Raw genomic sequence first — 25,246 nt, 5'->3', positions numbered from 1 at the left:
TATACCTAAGCACACTTTGAATCAGGGCTCCCAGCTTATCAGCAAAACAAAACAAAGCACATATTCAGCATTGTCACTTCTAATCTGTTTACTGTCTGTGAGACATTAAAAACCATATCTATCTCACTGATTTTTGTCTCCTACCCATTGTCATGTTCTTAGAGACTTCCATCCTTGTCTTATGTTTACAAATAACTGAGCAAAAGGAACAATATTAGGAATTATAGAATGGGTCATACTATTCACAAAACTACATGAACTGGTACTCTCCTGCCTACTTTGACAGCTGGGTAACAGAGAGATTCTAGTTGAGAAAAGTCTCCCAGGCACTACAAAAGCAACATTTTAGGAGGTAAGTGCAGTTTTCAGTCACTTTAACTTCACTTGAATGTGTTTTAAAACTCAATGGTAGACACGGAGTCTTATCCTTTCCTGCTTTTCTTTAGCCAGAATTTTAGATCAGAGTGCCTCAGTCTGATACAGAAATGACAGATCCCATCTATCTTAGGAAAGTATGACTGAAAAGAAAATGTCTTTACTATAGTTCTTTTAAAACTGAATCTTAACTTTCTACATGAACTCTATCTTTCCCTTCCTCATGAGGCAAAGAATAAAACTAGCTGCCTTGTATTGAAATATGACCTATATCATCATCAGTAGTATTTATCAGAATAATAATCTAAGTTTGACATTATTAGCCCACACAGAAACTGAGGCTAAGAAAATGTTAAAATTTTCTTTTAGGACACTAGAAAGATATCTCAGTTGTTAAGAAAACTTGCTGCTCTTCCAGAGATTCTGAGTTCAATTTCTACTACTAAGGCTGTAGTTCACAGCCTTCTGTAAATGTAGTCACTTGGGATCTGAAAGGCTTTTGTGATATGCAGATGTGCATGCAGGAAAAACATCCATATACACTAATAAATAATTCTTGACAATTTCTTTCAGGTTGTAAACCTAACCTATGGATTTGACTTAGCATTTGAGTTATACATGTTGCTACCTAATCTTTGTCTTCTTCCCACTTATCAACAGGTCTTGTACTGTTGAGTGTCAGCACTTTCTAGCAGTTTTTGTTGCTTCCAGTTTGTTAACACCTGTAGTAACAAGACTTTCTTTAAATACAGTGTCATCTTGTTCAGCTGCTATCAATTTATTCACGTCCTCTGAAATCTGATTATTATTTTGCTCAACTTTTTTCTCTTGTCTTGGCTGGCTTCAAGATAATCTTATCAACCTATTTAACACCTTCTGATCATTCCTCCAGTCCCCTGACATCAGCTCCAGAAAGCTACACAGGCACGTACAGAGACTTACCATTACTCCAAAGTGTTTCACACAAGAAATGGGAAACTCCAACAACTCACACCTCACAGAGATGATTGGCATTCAATATGTACTACCTTGTACCTTTAGGATACAATGAGTGCCTTATAGAAAATGTTTCACATAATATCCACTGATCTCCTTTTTCCTGCCTTCCATGAAGACACATCCCTTCCTTCTCCAGCAGAGGGACTTAGCACCTCAAGTGCCAGTTTAGAGCACTGATCAGACCCTGTTTTGAAGTTCTGACCTTGGTTTACCCAGATACTAGGACTAACAAAAGTAAATGTATATAATTTAAGTGCTTTGCCTAAAGTATTCACCATATGACACAAATGGGTGAAGATGTGCGTTGGATCTGATAAGCACTATGAGGATGACTGTTCTGCAAGTGAGAAACTAATGATGCAGAAGATGTATGCCTTTGTTCTGTTTTTGTGTGCTTTTGTTCTGTTGCTGTCTGTAATCACTATGCAGCTCTGCTTTGCATAATCACCTATCCATTGTTTTATTCAGAATTCTAAAGACAAAAACATAGAAATTTGATGTACACACCCCTGTTTGTTAACGACTGAAGTGATAAAATAGGAAAATTAAAATTCACACTGAACACATGTTCATTACATATCCAACTTTATTCATTCATCATCTACAATTTTGTGTATAATGATTACTTAATAGTATCTGAATAATACTAATGAGGTAATGACAAATTTTTGAATAATGAAATTCAAAATGAACAACTTAGGCATGTAATAATTTTCAGTAATGCTAATTCAAGAAAAGTACTAATAAATTGTTCAATAAAAAGCTACTAGGGTGAGATAATTTGTCTCAGTGGATTAAAGGTACTCAACATACATGCCTGGTAATCCAGGTTCAAGTACTGGAGAACACTTAAAAGTGGAAGAAGAATTGAACTCATTAAATTGTTCTCTGATATCCACATGCACATTATGGCACATGTGCCTATAATACATATCATGTACACAACAATATCAATATCTTTTTTTTTTTTTTGTGGTTTTTCGAGACAGGGTTTCTCTGTGTAGCTCTGGCTGTCCTGGAACTCACTTTGTAGACCAGGCTGGCCTCGAACTCAGAAATCCGCCTGCCTCTGCCTCCCGAGTGCGGGGATTAAAGGCGTGCGCCACCACGCCCGGCTCAATATCAATATCTTAAAGAGATGAACAATAATAAAAACAAAAAGACCAATTATTGGGACTTTGTTAATGTTATTTATTTTATAAATTACCTCTTTTTGTTTTGAAAGTCCAATGTGTATAAACACTGGAACCCTGCCACAGCAGTAGGCAAATCTCTCCTGAGTTAGAGCTGTTAGCCCATCTCCCTGGCCCATTTTCAGTGTCCAAATTCCAAAGAATGCAGGATCAATTTGCATTTTACAGAAATTAGTTGTTGAAATCCTGTCAGTTCAATTTTTGGAATTATACAAAAAAATAACATGGCAGAAATGCAAGTTATTCAATGAAATGTTCATACTTTTCCTTTTTAAAACAAAGTTGAGGAGAAATACAGTTGACTAGACAGGGATACTTTCCACCCTAATCCATAGAAATGTACTCCATGTATCTTTGGAAAAAAAAATTCTTCTCTCTCTTTCCTTTTCTTCCCATCCTGAAACTAGTTTAAAAAAAAGGAGCAAACTATAATAGAAATACATATCATTATGTGCCTGAGGCTTCTTAACAGCTAGTGTTATATTGACAGGGTGGAAATATGGGAAATATGGAACCTATCTGTAAGCAGAATTAGACCTGGGCAACAGAGACATTGCAGAGGGAACAATGAATGAACATTGGCATTAGAGCCAAGGCCAACTTCCCTGAGTCTTTAGCTCAGTAGTAGATCTGCACCAAGTTTCCTTTGTTTTGAAGGCTTATTTTCCTTTGGTTAAAAATGCTCAGACAGAATTAGTGTTTTTGTTTCCCCTGGGGGACTTTATAAACCCCAATTCTGGCAAGAAACAACACTAGCAGCATTTTGAGTAACAATCCCATTTTTACATACCTCAGGCTGTAAAGGCACTTTTTACAGATGACAAAATATAAGTATCTTTAAGTGCCTTCTCAGATTCACCCAGAAGATTTTAAATTATGAGACAATATATGGTATTTAAAATATGTCACACATTAAGGTCTGATGTTGATTCTCTTTTGATGCTGGACCACAGAAATCTTATTTATAACAAGGTACATGTTTTTATTTAACATAATGTTTTACTTTATATTTATACTGGAGAGTGAGAGTGTAGTTTATACCTATGCATAATATTATACATATGCAGAGGCAAGAAGACATCATATATCCTGCAATTGGAGTTATAGGAAGTTGTGAGCCACCTAACCAAATATATATATTTTATAAGATAGTAGCAATTGAGTTTATGACTAAACAAATTTTCAAAAGAAAACCCTATATTCATCATTCCACAAAACTAGCATAGATTAAAACAAGCTAACAACAACAAAAACAAATAAACATACAAGCAAAAAAAGCACTGAAAACTGATTATTATTAACCCAGTATTGTTTGGTGCCAGTCCAAGTTGTAATGGACCTTCAATATGCAAATTAAATGGAAATGTTTTTAGCTTGTAGGACTTAATACAACAAAAGAGAAAAGAGGGGAGAGGAGAGGAAAGAAGAGGAGAAGGGAAGGGAAGGGAAGGGAAGGGAAGGGAAGGGAAGGGAAGGGAAGGGAAGGGAAGGGAAGGGAAGGGAAGGGAAGAAGGGAAGGGAAGGGAAGGGAAGGGAAGGGAAGGGAAGGGAAGGGAAGGGAAGGGAAGGGAAGGGAAGGGAAGGGAAGGGAAGGGAAGGGAAGGGAAGGGAAGCCATTGTGATATGGACTGTGAGCATTGTTGAGGACACAACTCAGTTGAGTGTAAGCAATTTGTGGTCTGCATCTTGGTGTGGATTATGACTTTATAAACTATCCTGATCATTTTAATTAAAATCTGATGTAAATTTCTCTTTACCCTTCCAAGTTCCCTGCTTGCTCAGCACTCTGGGACAGACCAAGCTGTCCTGAGCAGCTTGCTATCCCAGGGGTACCGAAATTTTCCTGCCAGCTCTTCACTTTTCTTCATCAAACTTGAGGTTTCTGAAAAGTACAAACCAGCAAGTCTGGGAACTATAGAGATCTACATGTCCAGAACCATATGGCCCAAGGATATCCAAAAGAGCACTACCACACTAGGAACATTGAGGTTCACATACCCTTCCCAATTACTTCTATAACAAGAATGTCTAGGGACCAAAACCATCCAGATGGCTAAAGGCCCCTAAATGAATATAATCAAGAGCCAGAGCAGGATGACACCTCTGAAGAACACAGCTACCCAACTACAGCAAGCCCTGTACATTCTAAAAATCATAAATAAAACACAAGAAAATTATCTTAAATCCAGTCTTATAAAGATGGTCTAAACCTTTAAAGAGAAAATGAATAAATCCCTTAAAAAATACAGGAAGGAAATAAATCAACTGGTCTGAAAGTAGAAATAGAAGCAATAAAGAAAATGCAAATTGAAGAAATTCTTGAGATGTAAATCATAGAGAAGAGAACAGGTAAAACAGATGAAAGCATCACCGACAGAATGCAAGAGATAGTAGAAAGAATCTTAGGCATAGAAGATACAGTAGAAGAAATTGATACATCATTCAAGGAAAATGTTAAATCTAGAAAATTTCTGAAACAGAACATCTAGGAAATCTGGGATACCATGAAAAGGCTTAACCTAGCTATTAGATTAGGTCTAATGGGAATAGAAGATTGAGAGATCAATCTTCAAAATCCAAGGCCCACAATATATTTTCCTCAAAAATCTCATAGAAGAAAATCTTCCCAATCTAAAGTAAAAGATGTCTGTATAATAAAAGAAGCTTATAGAATACCAATTAGACTGGACAAAACAAAACAAAACCACCTCCTGTCACATAATAAAACACAAAACATACATAACAAAGACAATATTAAAAGCAGCAAGGGAAAAAATGGCCCGGTAACATTCAAAGACAGATCTATCAGAATTACACCCAACTTCTCAATAGAGACTATAAAACCAAAAGACCCTAGACAGATATTGTGTAACCTCTAAAACCCCACAGATGGCAACCTAGACTACTATACAATGGAGAAAAAAAAAGCACCTACAACAAATGGTCCTTGTCTAACTGAATGTCTATATGAAGAAGAATGAAAATAGATGCATAATTATCACCCTGCACAAAACTTAAGACAAGTGTATCAAGTTCCTTGACAGAAAACTGAATGTACCAAATCTCACAGAAGAGAATATGGGAAATACACATGAATGCATTAGTACTGGTGACTATTTCCTAAACAAAACACAAATGTCTCACACTCTAAGATTTGGAATTGATAAATGTGACCTTCTGTAGGGCAAAGGATAATGTCAATAGGATAAAATGGCAACCTACCCATGAGGAAAGGATCTTAAACAACTCTACATCTGACACAGGGCTAATATCCAAAATTTACAAAAAACTTATGAAGGTAGACACCAATAACCCAAATAATCAGACTTCAAAATGGAATACAGCAGTCTCCATCTGCACGTAGGAGCTAAGTCTCTTCAACAGCCCTCCACACACACATCTTACCAGGAGAGAACTGGTCTCCCAGGAGTGTTCTCACTCCTAAGCTCACATTTGCCCCAATAGCTCCAAACTTGGACCAGCCAGGATCACACAGAGCACAGGAACAGTGGAGCAGCTAGGGACAGGAGCCTTCCAGTCTCCACCTGAACCTGGGAACTAAGGGTTTCCCACAGTCCTCTACTCCCAAACCCCACCGAAGAGAGAGCGGGTATCTCCAGGAATGCTGACATAACTAAGATCATAGTCTCACAAGCCCAAAGGAGATACAAACTTTGGTCAGATACATCAAGACCAACTAACACAAGACATAACCAGATGGCAGTGGCAAGCAAAAGAAAATTACCAAGAGAAATCAAGGATACTTGGCAGCATCAGAACATAGCTATCCAATCATAGCAAGTCCTGGATATCCAAACATACTGGAAAAGCAAGATTGAGATTTAAAATCACACCTCATGATGATGATAGAGGACTTTAAGAGGTACATGAATAAACCCATTAAAGAAATACAGGAGAACACAGGTAAACAGGTAGCAGATCTTAAAGAGGAAACATAAAAATCAGACCTTAAAGAGGAAACATAAAAATCTTTTAAAGAATTACAGGAAGACATGAACAAACAGGTGAACAAATTGAACAATACCATCCAGGATCTAAAAATAGAAATAGAAACAATAAAGAAATCACAAAGGGAGACAACCCTGGAGATAGAAATCCTAGGAAAGAGATCAAGAGTCATAGATACAAGCATCACCAACAGAATATAAGAGATAGAAGAGAGAATCTCAGGTGGAGAAGATATCATAGAATACATTGACACAACAAGCAAAATGCAAGCTTCAAAAAGCTTCTAACCCAAAACATCCAGGAAATCCAGGACACAATGAGAAGACCAGACCTAAGGATAGTAGGTATAGAAGACAGCAAAGATTCTCAATTTACAGGGTCATTAAGTTTCTTCAACCAAATTACAGAAGAAAATTTCACTAACCTAAAGAAAGAGATGTCCATGAACATACAAGAAGCCTACAGAACTCCAAATAGATTGGACCAGAAAAGAAATTCCTCCTGTCACATAATAATCAAAACACCAAATGTACAAAACAAGGAAAGAATACTAAAAGCAGTAGGGGAAAAAAGGCCAAGTAACATATAAAGGCAGACCTTTCAGAAGTATACCTGAATTATCACGAGAGAAAAAAAGCCAGAAGAACCTGGGCAGATGTCATACAGACCCTAAGAGAACACAAATGTCAGGCCAGGCTACTATACACAGAAAAACTTTCAATTAACATAGATGGAGAAAACAAAATATTGTATGAAAAAAAATTTGCACAATATCTTTTCACAAATCCAGCCCTACAAAAGAAAATAGATGGAAAACTCCAACACAAGGAGGGAAAATATACCATAGAAAAAGCACGAAGGTAATATACTTTTAACAAACCAAAGAAATAGATAGCCATGCAAACATAATTCCAACCCTAATAACAAAAATAACAGGAAGCAAAAATCACTTTTCCTTAATATCTCTTAATATCAATGGACTTAATTCCCCCAATAAAAATATATAGACTAACAGACTGGATACATAAACAGGAACCAACGTTTTGCTGCATACAGGAAACATACCTCAGGGACAAAGAGAGCCACTACTTCAGAATAGAAGGCTGGAAAATTTTTTTCTAAGCAAATGGTTCCAAGAAACAAGATGGAGAAGCTAATCCAATATCGAATAAAATCGACTTTCAACCAAAAGTTATCAAAAAACATAAGTAACACACTTCATACTCATCAAAGGAAAAGTCTATCAAGATAAACTCTCAATTCTGGATATCTATGCTCCAAATGCAAGGGCACTCACATTCATAAAAGAAACTTTACTAAAGCTCAAATCATACACTACATATCACACAATAACAGTGGAAGACTTCAACACTCCACTCATCAATGGACAGATCATGGAAACAGAAACTAAACAGAGACACAGTGAAATTAACAGAAATTAGCAACCAAATGGATTTAACAGATATCTATAGAACATTTCATCCTAAAACAAAAGAATATATCTTCTTCTAGGCACTTCATGGTACCTTCTCCAAAATTGACCATATAATTGGTCACAAAACAAGCCTCAACAGATATAAGAAGATTGAAATAATACCATGCATCCTGTCAGATCACCACGGACTAAGACTGGTCTTCAATAAAGATAAAACAACTGAAAGTCTCTATACACATAGAAGCTGAACAATGATCTACTCAATAATAACATGGTCAAGGAAGAAATAAAAAAATTAAAGACGTTTTAGAATTCAATTAAAATGAAGGTACAACTTACCCAAACTTATGAATCTCAATGAAAGCAGTGCTAAGAGGAAAACTCATAGCTCTGAATGTCTCCAAAAAGAAACTGGAGAAAATATACACAGTTTGACAGTACATCTGAAATCTCTAGAACAAAACCAAGCATATATATCCAGGAGGAGTACAAGACAGCAAATAAACTCAGGACTGAAATCAAACAAGTAGAAGCAAAAAGAATTGTACAAAGAATCAACCAAACGAGGAGCTGGTACTTGGCGAAAACTCAACAAGATACAAAAATCCTTAGCCAGACTAAAGAGAGGGCTCAGTGACAGTATCCAAATTAACAAAATCAGCAATGAAAAGGAATGCATAACAATAGAAACCCATGAAATCCAAAAAAAAAATCATCAGATCCTACTACAAAAGCCTTCACTCAATAAAACTGGAAAATCTGGATGAAATTGAAGGTTTTCCAGGCAGATAGATACAAGGTACTAAAGTTAAATCAGGATCAGAGAAAACTAAACCACACAAAGACAAAACAAAGAAAGAGAACTTCAGACCAATTTCAACTACAAATATCAATGCAAAAGTACTTTATAAAATTCTTGCAAACCAAATCCAAGAACAAAACCAAATGATCATCCATCATGATCAAGTAAGCTTCATCCCAGGAGTGCAGGGATGGTTCAATATATGGAAATTCATCTACATATCCCACTATGTAAAAAACTCAAAGAAAAAAATGCATGTTTATTTCATTAGATTCTGACAAAATCCAAAATACCTTCATCATAAAAGTCTAGGAAAGATGAGGAATTCAAGGACCATACCTCAACATAGTAAAAACAATGGACAGCAAACCAGTAGCCAACATAAAACTAAATGGAAAGAAACTTGAAGCAATCCCACTAAAATCAGGGACTAGACTAGGCTGCCCACTCTATACCTACCTATATAAAATTGTACTCTATGTACTTGCCTGGGCAATTAGAACAGAAAAGGAGGCCAAATGGATACAAATCAGAAAGGAAGAAGTCAAAATATCAATATTTGCAGAGGATATGATTGTATACTTAAGTGACCCCAAAAATTCCACCAGAGAACTCCTAAACCTGATAAACAACTTAAGCAAAGTGGCTGGATATAAAATTAATACACACAAATCGGTAGCCTTCCTCTGGATAAGCAGGCTGAGAAAGCAATTAGGGAGCTGATAGTCTTCACAATAGTCTCAAATATATAAAATTGCTTAGGGGAAAGAGCAATGTTACTAAGGAACTATTTTTTCCCATCTTTCTATTCAACATAATGGCTTCTATCTTAAAGAGACAGACTTTTATCTGGGGAACTAACATCTCAGTTTGAGTTAAAAGTAAGTTCTGGTCCTAGATTTGCCAAAATGCTGGGGTAAATATTATTTGAGGGTATCTACTCCACTTTAGATCATTCAGTTCCCAAATAAAAGACATAAAACCTTTAGATTGATAATAAAGCTGTAAAGTATTAGAGCTGGATAGATACCAACCCTCTTTGCTATTTTTATCTATTTTACTGTCAATAATCCCAAAATATCACTTGCCTTGTTTCACCTGGGCTGCTCTTTCTCAAACTGGCAGGCACCCATGGCCATATACTTATGATCCATGTACCCCATGGTGGCACTTCTTTCTTCCTCTCCCATGGTCTCTGTCTCATATGCCAAATTGAAGAAATAAAACTCCACCTACCTCCCTTTTGCTCAACTACAAGCATCTTTTTTCAACCAATAATATTAAAATGAGGAGCATGATTTGCACAACAAAAGCTGGAATATATGAGAATTTTTCTTGAGGTGACTAGACCTAGGGATGCAAGATGTCATATTATAATGAATAGCATCAAAGCAAACCTCACCAGGGTTATGAATGTCTCAGTGTGCAGGGAAAGTGGTAAATTCTTCTCAGATGCATCATATCCAGGACACTGTATGGAATTTGCTCTTCCTGGTGCAATTGCAACCACATCTGGATCAGATCCTCTAAGAAAACTCAGGCTGCTGCTGCTGCTGCTGCTGCTGCTGCTGCTGCTGCTGCTGCTGCTCAGGGATTTTTATCAAGCTTTGTTTGAAGCTCTAAAAATAGTAGTCTCAAGCTACTCACTGCTAGATGCGGTAGTAGAAGAATCACCTCCATTGAAGAACAATGAAAAATTACTCTAAGCCTTCAATCTTCAGTAGCATGGGTAAGTACTCAAAACTGGTAAGATGTCACCATGCTCCAGAGCTGATCTAGAGATTGCTCTTGGTTTTAGCCTAGAATACTCTTCATCTAAATTTGACTAGTTTCTCTACAAGCGTTTCTGGCTTGAACAGCCTTCAACTGTATATCTCAAATCCTATCATATGCCTTTAATTCCATTTGTCTCCACCAAACTGACAACATTCAGGTTGTCAAATGACCACAAAGTTGTTCAGATTCTCCCCTTGCTGCCTAAATCACCAGCAAGGTGTCAGATTTGCAGGCCTACACTCTACATTGATTTTACTTAGCTTGTGGAAAGTAGCCATGTCTATACATGGATATAATTGCATCACATAAATAGGCACATCAATAGTGTATATTCTTTGTTGTTAAAAATTATGACTATAGTTTCATTACAAAAAATGCATAGTTCCATCTTCCACAGGACAATGAGCTTCAATTAAAAATAAAGTCACACTTTGAAATAAGTTTCTGTTTCATTAAAAATGAAATTGGAATGTCAGCAATTTCAAAACCTGATGAATTCACACTAACTTGTCATTATTTAACTTGTTTTTGTGTTGTGGTCTGCTAAATTAACCAATGCTATGTAATACTCCATTTCACCCTGAATACAATTTGATGTGTGTAATGTGAGCTTGAGCTGTCCCGCTCTTCTGGTATTCCTTCTATTCCATCCAAATCACTGCCTGATACTTTTCAATTGTTCCTTGATGATGCATTAAGCATTTATTTAATTGATCTAGAAATATTTTCTATAGTTGTGTGAGAAGGATAAACTACAGAGATAATAGCCAGAGTCAAGATATTGAATACAAATTCAGCTCAGTGGAACTTTTCATCAACTATGTTAAATGAGCAAATCATTTATATTTCTCTTGGAAAAAGTCACCGCCCAGGGCCAATCAACTATATTCTATATTTTAAACTGCTTCATTGTCCAAACAGTCCTCCTCATTGTGTGCCTAATTTAATGCTATGAGATTTGAATCTAGAAAAGGATTGTTTTTTCAGAGCAAGCACTCAATAAGTACTTTAGTAGAAGTGTTAAGAAATATATATTCTCTGTTTCTTTTAAGTGTGTGTGTGTGTGTGTGTTTGTGTGTGTGTGTGTGTGTGTGAGCATGCACGACCATGCTTGTGAACATCTGAATGTGTCTTGGAAACCAAAGGAGAGAACTACATCATCTAGACCAGATGATGTAGTTATACAGGAAAAAACACTGTGAGTCATGCAACATATGAGGGTGCTGTCATCCAAACTTGGGTCCTCTGGAAAAATAACAAATGTCCTTAACCATTGAACTGCTCCCTATCAAGCCCCTTAGTACATTTTACAGTACATTCTACCCTCTGGATTATACTAATGTCTTCCTTATTTATGCAGTAATGTTAGTATGATTAATCCCAGCCCTTCTGAAAATGAATGCCATTTCCTTATATATGTATGTTTTAAGTCTGTCCAATGCTTTCTTTGCATGTTTTTATAGGTTTATTTTAAGTCTAATATCTCCCCATACTTTCTCTCTTTCTCTCTCACTGTAGGTATGTTAATGAATATATATGTTAGTACCTGAGGAGGCCAGAGGCATAGGATTCCCTGGGAGGTGAAATTACAGGCAGTTAGGAACACAGAGTTCAATAACAGGACATATTATTTAATGTGGCGCTCCCTTACCAGCCTAATGTATGTGAAGCTTTCTCATAACAGAGTCGGAAGTAACAGGAGTTTGCCTTCATGTTTCTGTCAATAAAATGCAATTTTTTAAAGATGCTATGATTATTTGAAAACATAATTGTAAAATTTTATGTTGTAGAACATGTCAATGTCTAATTGATTAAAATATTAAACTACATGGAATAACATTTATCATTAGCATACTTTCCTATGTGTATATAATTTAATCTATGTAAATAATTTAATTATAGCTTCATCTGGACAATACAGCATAAAGTCTTCAAAGCTCAGGGCTCTTAATATATCAGGACACAGACTGACACCAGATCCAATATTAACCTTGCACAGATTAAAACAGTATTCTTGTTAGTGGGAAAGCTACAATATCAACTAGACTGTGACTATGGCTTGATGCAAGAAAGCAGTAAAGAGATTACCTAAAAGAAGATAGTATTGAGCCATCCACTGAAGGTCAAGAACACAGGGCATGACAGTGTGATGTCAGGCACATGGAAAAAAGAAATTTTGAACACTTTTGAGAACAACCCATCTTTTTTTTTTAAATGAGATTTTGTTAATATTCAAACATTAATAATATGCATGGATCCCAAAATATAATTAGCAGATATGATACTTTAAGGATGCACTGTGCAGCCAGGTGGTGGTGGCATATGCCTGTAATCCCAGCACTTGGGAGGAGGCAGAGGCAGGTGGATTTCCGAGTTCGAGGCAAGTCTGGTCTACAGAGTGAGTTCCACGCCAGCCAGAACTGCACAGAGAAACCCTGTCTTGAAAAAACAACCCCCCCCCCAAAAAAAAAGAAAGAAAAAAAAGGTTGCACTGTTCAATAGATCACTTTTTTTCAGTTTGATGAAGCCTATGGATTTTTTTCAGAGAAAAATGAAACACAAAATACAAAACCAGAACTTTAAAATGATATCATCATAAAATTGTTTAAAGAAGACATGTAACAGGTACACTACCTATTACTATTCCAAGTCCCTAACATGTAAGAGATCTTTAGAGGAATCTTTAAATAAATAGCATTCTAATTGAAAAGTTCTCAGATTTACATTGAGGACTAAATCCCATGGATTGTAGAAAAGTTAGGCTTTTTCTGTATTCATTCTAGTAGAGAAAACATCACTTGTATTACTGAAATAACAATATTGTATTTTAATATAAATGTATCGATTTCCTGATATTTGTACAGGATGATGACTCTAGAACCTGATGTGGCACATTTCTGTTTACTAAAGATCATTTGCTATAATTCCGTCCCGAAAATCTAACTTTGAGAGAAATAATTCTTACTGTAACCTCAGTTATCCAGGAATCATTTACTTAATAGAGCAGTGGTTTCAGGTGTGTGTCACTACCTACACTGCAATATCTAGAACCTTCGGGGTCTGTCATAAACTTCATTTTCCATGAAAATAATTACGGATTTTCTGGTGAGACAAGAAATTGTGTCTTTTCATTATAGAACTGAATTGAAATGCATATGGTTAAGAAAAATCTGTAGATTGTCTATCAGAGATCTAAATACAATTCCAGGAGATTTTATATACCTTAAGGTTAAAATAGTATTCAATCTTATTCTATATGCTGATAAATGAGGAATTATCTTAGATTATGTATTTTCATCATATCCTCATAAGAGGGAACACACAGTCTCTATAGCAGCACCAATTTTAATAATAAACCCATGTTTGGATATATTAGAAAAGTTTATTAAATGACTTGTCTTTTTAGGCTTTTTTGAATGGCATACCAGGAAGAAGTTACTACTTCCACAATTCAGGTCAACTCTCAGTGATCGTGAGACTTGGACTATACTAAAATACTGGAAAATGCTAAAAATACAGCATTCTTTGTCATCTTAATCCCAGGGAAAGTGCTGAATATTAAATCTATACATTTTTCAGCTTGAATGATTTGGCCTCATTGTCAAGTGACTGTCAATCAGCTGAGAAAACGTCTAAATGCTGACTTGTGAAGGCAGGTGAAACTACACTGAGATGCTGTAACACCTGCTGTGGTTTTGACACGATTTTATCTTTGATCTATGGGATGCCTTCATCTGTCTTTAGACAGATGCTAGAGTGAGATGTTATCCAGTATAGCTACACTATTGCACACAGTTAATTTCTGCCCTGTTGCTGTCCCAAGCCCTTGTCAGTACAGAAAACATATAGCTTGGTTTCTTCTCTGCTGAAGCATTGTCACATGTACACAGAATATTACATCTGTGGTGTGTAAGCAGACTGGGTCAACAGATCCTTAGGATTATGTTTACACACCTCAGCAGTGCCTACACTTCTCAATAGTGCTTCCACAAGAGAACATAATGTAAATTATTTTAGATAAAATACAGGCTTTATGAAGTTCCTCATGTAGCAATTCAGAGCTTTTATGTGTTTGAAGCATTGGAAATGAGAAGCATTTGAAAAGCTTGCGAAATCTATTTTAAAGACATTGTTAAAGTGGAATTTTCATTCCATGACATGAAAAAAATATGACTTACAGAAAACTGTAATGAAAAGTATGACCTGGAATTTTCAGTAAAACAACAAGCCATACCTGTACTAAACTTTCCACAATTCTGGTCAACTCTCAATGATTGTGAGACTTGGACTACTCCAAGTTCAGAGCAAAATTATCTAAGGCTTTCTTAGCAGTGCCCCACTCTCCACCACAATAGCTATTAATTGCACACCTTTGTGAACAACCTGAAATTCGTGTGCTTTTGAGACAAACCATTTGGAGTGTCTGGACTATCTGCTACCATCCTCCAATACAAAGGCTAGGGATGTAATGCTATCATATCAGAACATCGTATGTGGAGTGACCTGAATCTATGTTGCCAGACCCATAGTAATTTATGTCTCACCTCTAATTCCCTCTGAGATGGAAGCTGTGTTTCTAGTGCCAACAGTGGTATGGAGCCAGGCTAAATAGCCATCCCCTAAGCAAGACAAAAAAAAAATCATGAATAACCAGGACACCCATAAAATAACAGATGTTCAATGACAGAGGGCAATAAACCTCTCTTATGTGGTGGCACACTCATGAGAGTGCAGATCCAGGGGTCAGGATCTGAGTTCTTTGAACACTCCATGCTAGATCACTTTGTGACCTCTAACAACAGGACCTCAGAGCTATGGTTTTAAATAAGGGAAGCTAGCTAAAGTAATGAGTAGAATATTACTTGCACCTTAAAGGAAAAAATAAAGAATTTTGTTTTTGTTTTCTTGTGACAGGGTTTCCCTGTGTAGACCTAGCTGTCCTAGAATTCATTCTGTAGAGTAAGCTGGCCTCAAACAGAGAACTTCCTATCTCTGCCTTCTGAGTGCTCGGACTAAGGGTGTGAGAATAACCATTCCCAGTTTGAAAGATAATGTTTTTTTTTTTTAAAGTAAAATGCATGTGTTATTTTCTTTTCCCTGGCAATAAATTCTCTGACTTAAAAACATTAGTGTCTAGTTAGTATTATTTAAGCAGGCTCTACTTTTCTGTATTTTTATTGTGCCTAAGATAAGGATGGATTGTGATGGAAGCTACTCTTTTCCCCTTCCTGCCTTCCTGCCTTCCTGCCTTCCTGCCTTCCTGCCTTCCTGCCTTCCTGCCTTCCTGCCTTCCTGCCTTCCTGCCTTCCTGCCTTCCTGCCTTCCTGCCTTCCTGCCTTCCTGCCTTCCTGCCTTCCTGCCTTCCTGCCTTCCTGCCTTCCTGCCTTCCTGCCTTCCTGCCTTCCTCCCTTCCTGCCTTCCTGCCTTCCTGCCTTCCTGCCTTCCTGCCTTCCTGCCTGCCTGCCTGCCTGCCTGCCTGCCTGCCTGCCTGCCTGCCTTCCTGCCTTCCTGCCTTCCTGCCTTCCTGCCTTCCTGCCTTCCTGCCTTCCTTCCTGCCTTCCTGCTTTCCTGCTTTCTTGCTTTCCTGTCTTCCTGCCTTCCTCCCTTTCTACCTTCCTGAATGCCTGCCTTCTTTCTTCCTTCCTACTTTCCTTTCTCCTTTTTTCCTTCTTAATTTGTCTATTTGCTTTGAAGACAGGTTTTCACAGGATAGTATGGATGATATTCTGCATAATGATTCCAAATTCTGCACTGGAATGTCCTGTAAAATTCTTCCTTAGTCACCATGTGCTGGAGAAGTTTGTAGCTACACCTGCTCAACAATAAGCTTCAATCCTCAAACAATAATCACATAGTCACTACATCTTACATGTCAAATTTGCTGCATGAGAGTCAGGTGCTGATGACATTACCAGCACTCTTCTTTGACAACTGTTTTGTTTTTTTCTATGATAATTTTGTAGCCTTTTAAGAAAACTTTCTCCCTCAACCCCTGTTACATTCTAAGAGATGGTCCAGTGACAGTAGGTATTCTTCATGCATATATCATGGTTAGCTGATAATTTGTATACATTCTTTTTTAATTTAATTTTCTTTGTAATTCATTTTTTACACTCCATATTCCATTCCCCAGCCCTCCCCATCCACTCTCCAACTATTCCACATCCCACACATCCATCCCACCCTACCCCATCTCCATGTGGATGCTCTCACCACCCACCCACCTGACCTCTAAACTCCATGGGGCCTCCAGTCTCTTGAGGGATAGGTGCATCATCTCTGAATGAACACAGACCCAGCAGTCCTCTACTGTATGTGTGTTGGAGGCCTCATATCAGCTGGTGTACGCTGCCTGTTTGGTGGTCCTGTTTGAGAGATCTTGGAGATCCAAATTAATTGAGACTGCTGGTCCTCCTACAGGATTACCATTCTCCTCAGCTTCTTCCAGCTTTCCTCTAATTCAGCAACAGGGGTCAGAGGCTTCTGTCCATTGGTTGGGTGCAAATAGCTGCATCTGACTCTTTAAGGTGCTTGTTGGGCCTTTCAGAGGGCAGTCATGATAGTTCCCTTTTTGTGAGTGTTCCATAGTCCCAGTAGTAGTATCAGGCCTTAGATCCCCCCTTGAACTGGATCCTGCTTTGGGCCTGTTGCTGGAACTTCTTGTCCTCAGGCTTCTCTCCATTTCCATCCCTGTAATTCTTTCAGACAGAAACAGTTATGGATCAGAGGTGTGACTGTGGGATGGCAACCCCATCCCTCACTTGATGTCCTGTCTTCCTGCTGGAGGTGGGCTCTCTAAGTTCCCTCTTCCTACTGTCTGGAATTTGTAAACATTCTTATAGAATTTACTTGAATCTAAGCTTTACATCCTGGAGCAGTGACATAACAAACAAGGGAATTAACTGAAGTACATGGGAAATGGTACTGTCTTTAACAGAGATTATGTATAATAAGGTCGTAGAATGTTTTATATAATTACTACATGTGTTTTTAGACATAGTGTTTTTATAAAGGTAGATGTAAGTAATTTTTTCAATAAAGATGTGCAGAGTGGGAGTTGGAGAGATGGCTCAAATCACTAGCACTTATCATACAACAAAGATGACTGGAGATCGGGTGCTAGGATCAACTTAAAAACCAAAACGGCATGAAGACCCTCTTGAAATTCCAGTGTAAATGTCAAGGGAAACAAAGGAGCCACAGAGTGAGATGGTTTCCTTGAGAAGCCCACATCTGAGAGCTCTGGCTTCAGTGAGACCATGACTCAATGAATGAGGTGGAAAGTGACTGGGGAAAACTCTTAATATTAAACTTAGGCCTTCACACAAGCATGTGCACCCATACATTGCACATATACACACATACTTTTACACATATGCAGATAAACATGTTCCCACACAAGCATACACATATACATACACCACATACATACACATGCAGAAAATCAATGTATAAAAATAGAAAATAAATTTATTTAATTGAATATCATACAAATGAGAAAGCTTCATGATATTTTATGTCTTAATTGTCAGAATTGTGATAGAAAATACTACACTAACAGTAACTTTGTATCAGCAGTGTGTGAGCCATTGGATGGACACTGAGAGGCAAAACAATTATATACAGTTTGAGATAAAATTTGTGCTAATTTTATTCTGTATATTGTAAATTGTAAATCATACAATTTTTAGACACAATAGAGAATGACCATTTTAAATAATAGAAACACAGTCTGCCAGAGATTTATAAGTGTGAGGGTGAGGAACAAATGGGGGCACAGATAAAGACAAATGTATGGAGGGGGAAGGGAGAGGAGAGGGATAATTAACAAGTGGAATGCTTCATGGAGGGAGAAATCAAAGCTTTCTTTTCACTTTCATTTTCTACATTTGAACTGATAATAGCTATTTTGAAGAGTTGATGTGTTTTACAGCTATCCACAGGGTCCCCAATGAAGGAGCTAGAGAAAGTACTCAGAGAGCTGAAGGGTTTGCAGCCCCATAGGAGGAACAACAATATGATCTAACCAGTACCCCCAGAGCGCCCTGGAACTAAAACGGCAATCAAAGAAATCACATGGTGGGACTCATGGCTCTAGCTGCATATGTCACAGAGAATGGCTTAGCTGGTCATCAATGAGAAGAGAGGCCTTTGGTCCTATAAAGGTTCTATGCCCCAGTATAGAGGACTTCCAGGGCCAGAAAGCAGGAGTGGGTGAGTTGGGAAGCACGGGGAGGGGGGAGGGATAGAGGATTTTTTGGAGGGAAAACTAGGAAAGGGGATAACATTTGAAATGTAAATAAAGAAAATATCTAATAAAAAAGAGAATAGGATCACACACACAAAAAAATACTAGTTATTACATAAGCCTTTTTACCTGTCTTCACTGAATACACCTTGTTATGGTGGGGCAAACTAATACAGCAGTTACATAAATGCACAAAGGAGATCTTAATGGGTTTGTGGCATTTATCTCTTAAGAGTATCGACTGTATGCTGTCAAAGATTGTTAAGAATGAGACAAATGGCTCTTACTATAGGGAAGGTGATTCACTCTTGCTGACCAAGGCAAGCCACAAAGTTTTTTGTTTTTTGTTTTGTTTTTGTTTTGGATGGAAAAACAGGTAATTTAAGTAATTTGTTTCCTCCATTGAGAAGAGGCCCCTGTGTGTGTAACATTTGTGGTTTCCTTTTTACTCATGCCTACTAGAATTTATATATCAACAAGTAATGATATCATAGAACACTATAAATGTCATAATTTTCCACAATGATCTATATGCAGCTCCTTACTTCTAAGAAACCATACACAGGATAGTGATGAGGAGGCCATGTCCTTAACAACTTAAAGTTGTTTTTTAAAACAGACAAAAGCAATCAGCTCATGATACCAAGTAAACCACCCTGACATGAGATGGTTTAAGGGAAGCACTGAGTATTCACTCAGTCTGTTACTCTGTTCTCAGCATTCCATGTCCCAGCTGCAACTAAGGTTATGTAATAGTCTGATGACACCAAATCCAGAATGATCTCAGTTCTACATAGGTGCTTGCTAACACAGTCCCTTTGTCCTCAGCAAGTCAAACCTGCGTGGATTCTGTATACTACAGTGACTTTCCAATGTAGTAAACCCCAAACTGAAAATACTGTGCAAGCTCCATTTCACTTTTGCTAGCTGAGGTTCCATAGGGCACAGTGATGTGATTGGGTACCACACCATGCTATGGACGGAGGTGAAGTGTGTAATGGGTTCCCATCTCTGTGGCTTGCCAATCCAACAGCTCAGGTATATTGGTATATCATCACCATCTATAAAGGTAGAAACATAAAATGTAAAAAGGTTAAAGTAAGAGAAATTCCAGACTGAAATTAAGAGTCAGAATTCTTTACCTCATTTAGGAAGAGTAATGTAATTATAGGTGCTTGGAGTATTGAAGAAGTTGGGTGTCATTGTACAAGACACATGCTTACTTCCCAACTGTGTGTGTGTGTGTGTGTGTGTGTGTGTGTGTGTGTGTGAACAGCATAAGAGCTTCAGTCATGTGGGCTGTGACAACACTAATGGTCTCCTCACTCTCTTTCCTGTTTTTATCGGAGGCTAATATCAGTTAATATATACGTGCATTGTAAATGTGCTGTGCAGGTTTTGTGGCCCTGAGTCATTCTTTTTCTTCTTCTACACAGATGATCATAATCAGTGCTTTTGAAGAGGACTTTTCTGTTAACCCCAGAATACTGCAGGCAAAGTAGCAATGAACTGAAACTGCTTCCACCATTGTGTTGCATCTGACATTTATTCATTCCTTTATGAACTGAGTTGGGCTCTAAAGAGACTCTAAGAGAATGGAGGTGAGTCAGGCTGAGGAGGCACAAGTCGGATGCTTTATCTCTTACTTGGTAAAAGGGAGGTCCTGGGGGTGATCGTTATTTTTTAAAGATTTTTAAAGTGTCTGACATCTGCATCCTAAGCATGTTTTAAACAATGACACAGGAAGCTGAGGCAGTTTAGAGTGGGCATTTGATGAGGCTTGTCCCCTCTAACACATGGAGCATCAAGGACTCTTCACCAGCCTGTGCCTGCCCAAGGCACAGTGATCTCCTCTTCTGTGCCTGCCCCTTTGCTTTTCCTTCGTGTCTGTTTCCCTTCTCTAAATAACCACTGCATGAAGATTACTGACTATTGGCAATGGGTCAATAGACCCAGATACGTCATGACACTAGAGTGGACTCTGCCTTAGCTCTTTCAAGTTTCTTTGATAAATCTACTGAGCAGGACTCTTCCTAAGAACTGTGTGACTTGTTCTAATGAGTCTGTTAACAAAAGACTAGATTACTATTTCAGTTTTCCTCAGGCACACCCTGTTTCGGCATGTCAGCTTCATTTATTGGTGAATCAATTAATTCCTTTTAGTAGATCTAGGAAGACCCACCTTAACTTACTTAAGATTTCAGTATATCTAAGGAAAGTCTTTAGCTTCATCTGACTCATGTGCATATTGTCTACTTCCTTCGTAACACTGGAGAATCCATTTATTTCCAAAGAACCACAGTATCCTCATCATCACTGTGCCACACATTGAGAACAACAGACTGACATCTCCATCTAATTGGTGACATTTTTCATTGCTTGTGTCTTGCCCTCTTCTGTGTTCCCACTGACTTTTCTTTACAATAAGCAATCAACCATTTTCTATGATGATTGAGTCTTATGTTTATAGGCATTAACTTGATAGCATTGTGTGGACACAGAGCTAAGCATACAACCTCCTAAGGAAAGGAAACCACTTTCTGAAGCTATGTGCTCACTCAGGATTGACAGCTTCTATCAAGAATATTGTAGGATATACTATTTTGAGGCTTGCATTTAATGATTACTGTGTTATCAAGCCAGTTCTTTTACTAAAACGGCACCTTGCTCATGATATAGCTTTTAAAGTTTATAGCAACTTCATACCTCCTAAATCAGCCATAAACCAGTGAACTCCAATCAATATCATTAACATTTTTCTAGAATCCTCCCCTGAGACACTGCTGTTAATATTTTTTATAGCGACTTTGGCTTTATTGCTCTTCTTGTAGTGTTTTTGTTGCCTCATTCTTAATCTGAATCTCACGTGGGAGCAAATCTCTCACTTTCTTGTGGAACTCAGTATCCAACTGAGTAGAAAATAATACAAGTACTCAAAATTATGGTTAATCAAGAAACGTCATTGTGAATAAAGCAATAAAAAGTTCAATGTTTTATAGGACTATTTGTTCTTCTAGGATTCAGTTTGATGTTGTTCATGGTTCCTTCCTTGGTCCATTTGCTAAGCCACACCCTATCCCTTCTTATCTCTCTGCACTTTCCTGCTCTTGTGTTTCTAGCCAGCCCACATCATCTTTTCTTTTTTCTTTTTTAAATTGGATGTTTTATTTATTTACATTTCAAATTTTATTCCCTTTCCCAGTTTCCCTTCCACAAACCCCCTATCCCATCCCTCCTCCCTCTGCTTCTATGACCGTGCTCCCCCATCCACCTGCTACATCCACTCCAGTAGTGACACGACAGACCAAAAAGCCTGGATGCAGTCCTGAGGTGAAGAGTTTCACGGAAACTTAGTCTTCTGGAACTGTGGCATTCCATAGCATGTATGCACCAATTTTGTCCTTGTGAATGGATCTGTGTGCTTCTTTTCAGTATTGTTTTGTTATAGGTGCCTCCAAGCAATGACTTGCCAAATACCTAAGCAAGATTGGACTTTGCTTCCTAGCATTCACCAATGCCCTAGGTAGTCCTTGAGCCAACCCTGGGCTTGGAATTCAGTAAGAATGTTACCTATTCAGTGAAATTCAGAATTGCCTTTAGTATTGTAAGAGAGATAGTGAAAGAAATCAGGCATTACTATCTACTACATAGAGTTAGAAATCTCAGGGCAAGCTTAGCAAGTTTAGAATTCTTATTACAGTTATGTATGGCAGACTACATTACTTATTAGTAGAAAGTCCTCCCACACTATCACTTAGAATAAAAGCCAAGTTGCTCCCATATACAGGAATTTACAATGGTTTAGGAAGTAGATCTGGGATGTGATTTTAGAGTATTGCATTATTCATAAGATGGTTAGCTAGAGTGGAACTCCCTAATTAGAACCATGCCTTGGGTGTGAAAACCCTTGCCCTGGGAGTGTAAAGACCTAATGCCTGGCTTCTAAGACTATAGCTGACCTTAGATAGAGCTGACTTTGTTTCAGTTGTTTTATTGCCCAGTTCCTGCCAGTCTTTTTGTTACATTCCTCTGTTTTGTGTAAGAGTCGTTAAGCATCTGGTAACCTCATTTCTACCTTGCTGATGTGTCACCTAACTTCCCTATTTTCTTCTGTATAAAAAGTTTGATGCTCAATTTGACAAATTACATTCAGATACAGCACACTCCCTTGTGTCCTGTCTCTGTTTGCCAATCATTCGCCAACTCCTTCGCCCACCTGCAACCAGAGACCCATTCCACACAAATAGGAGACCCAAAAAAGAGGTCCATCTGCAGCATCCACCCACTCTTGCTTCCCCACTCTGGCATTCCCCTACATCAGGGCATCAGTCTTTCACAGGACCAAGGGCCTTGTTTCCCATTGATGTCCAACAAGGCCATTCTCTGCTATATATGCAGCTGGAGCCATTGGTTGTTTGTTCAGTCCCTGGGAGCTCTCAGGGTACTGGCTGGTTCATATTGTTGTTCCTCCTATGTGGCTGCAAGCTCCCTCAGCTCCTTCAGTCCTTTCTCTAACTCCTCCATTGGAGATCCCGTGCTCAGTTCAGTGGTTGACTGAGAGCATCCACCTCTGTCAGACTCTGGCAGAGCCTCCTACCTTCTCACAGAAATGCAATTGTTGTTTCTTAGTCCCATGCATGCAAATAATCTTGCAACCATGAATTCATTTCTTTCTGCCCAATATCACATGAAATTTACCAACTAGGAGTTAATAAAACATATGTACTTGCAAGGACTTTGATATCAAAACTAACAGATAATCTGTGCCATAGTTGTTCTTAAAATAAGAACATCTGAACTTTAGAGAAATGACTTAGCTTGCTTTGATGGTGAATCATAAGGGGCAGCATTTGTACACAAATCAGCTCATACCTGAACTCCTCATTTATACTTTCTATTGTTGCTTATATTGTGTTATACAAATTAGTCAAACATATATACTTACAAGAAAGAGCCAGAATTGAGAACAATGCAAAGGTATCCAAATTAGCATCACCTGGAATTCAGTCTACCAGCCACATTGGTAGCAATTCCCAGAGAGATATAGGGTTTTTAAAGGTAACAAAGGACAAGTCATAGGGAGACAACTTTGATTTTTTTTTCCTATTTAAAAAAAAAACATGGGTGCCATAAATCATTATAATATAACAAGAGAAAAAGCCTTTGATAATCAAAATTTCTGGGCAAAGGCAGATGTATGGCATCCATTTTTATGTTCACAGTTTATTTATAACTATTCTCTTATATGCCCTGACTATTATCTGATAACGCAATTTCTATGGTATTTGCTTAAACTTCCTTGAAATGCTTCAGACTGTAATTGATTTGGAAAAGACTGGCAGTTTAGGATTAGTTTTAAAGGGCAGCTACTTCTAGTGAAAATTAAGTGCATTTGTATACATAATGTGATATTTGCCCTTGGTTGTCAGCTTGACTGGATTGAGGATCAGCTATGAGAAATGCCTGTGCTTATATCTATGAAGGTGTTTCCAAAGAGGTTAAACTGAGGGCAAAAGACCCATCCTGAGTGTGAGAGGCACCTTCACATGTGTTGGGGTCTCAGACTGAATAAAAATGAAAGAAAGAGAAAGTGAAAAGATTGTCAGCCTTGACTTTTCTCTAAACCCAGGTCCCAGCCAAGTCTTCCTGCAACCATGGTCTCTGTCCCAGCACCAACCAAGTTGGAGTACACTCTTCAAGCAAGGACCCTAAATAAGTATTTAATCTCATCAACTGCTTTTTGTCAGGTATTTCTTCATAGTAATGACAAAGTTAATGAATAAAAACAACTTATTAGCTAAATGTACTCAGCTTTTATATTCATATACCTTTCATTTGGCATTACAACTATTTGCTAAGGAACTTGAGCAAACTGTCAACACACAGATTCTGAAATATAACCCCCATGGTAATGTTCCTCCTACATTAAATGACTATTCTCCAAAGACTTCCTTAGAAATTCTCATAGGGAATGAATTTCTGAACACTTATAATACAGAAACTGAAAGGAGTGAATAGGCCTGAACCAGGCCGACTTCATGACAGGCGATAAACTAGCAGTGCAGGAGACCAGGCCTGAGTTTCTAATTCCTAGAAGTGGGCAAGTCAGTTACTGGGACAACCATAGGCTTAGGTCAAGAGGTAACCTTCCCCAGTTTGGAAAAGGACAATCAGCTAAGCTTGTGGCCAAGAGGTAAATATCTACCCTTCCTGGACATGAAGTAAGAATAGTTAGTATAATATAACCTAATAGCCAAAATATATAAAGAACTCAAAATATAGATATTAAGAAAATAAATAACTCAACTTAAAACTGGGGTATAGATCTAGAGATAATTCTCTCTCTGTGTGTCTCTCTGTCTCTGTCTCTCTGCCTCTCTGTCTCTCTGTCTCTGTCTCTCTCTTTAAGATTTCTTTATTATTATATCTAAGTGTATTATAGCTGTCTT

General features: G+C 37.9%; 1 long non-coding RNA gene across 1 annotated transcript; it reads left to right on the top strand.

Annotated features, from left to right (window-relative positions):
* The first annotated feature begins 10,415 nt into the window (after positions 1–10,415).
* LOC110297291 (uncharacterized) lies at positions 10,416–24,539 on the top strand. The gene is made up of 3 exons (XR_003837208.2): positions 10,416–10,502; positions 20,234–20,398; positions 24,427–24,539. It is a non-coding gene; the product is annotated as an uncharacterized LOC110297291 (long non-coding RNA).
* The last annotated feature ends 707 nt before the right edge of the window (positions 24,540–25,246 follow it).

The sequence above is a fragment of the Mus caroli genome, unplaced genomic scaffold (assembly GCF_978045245.1).
Source record: "Mus caroli unplaced genomic scaffold, Mus_caroli_1 scaffold_8, whole genome shotgun sequence".
Lineage (NCBI taxonomy): Eukaryota > Metazoa > Chordata > Mammalia > Rodentia > Muridae > Mus > Mus caroli.
The sequence above is the reverse complement of the archived record's forward strand: the minus strand, read 5'-3'. Positions and strand labels throughout refer to the sequence as shown.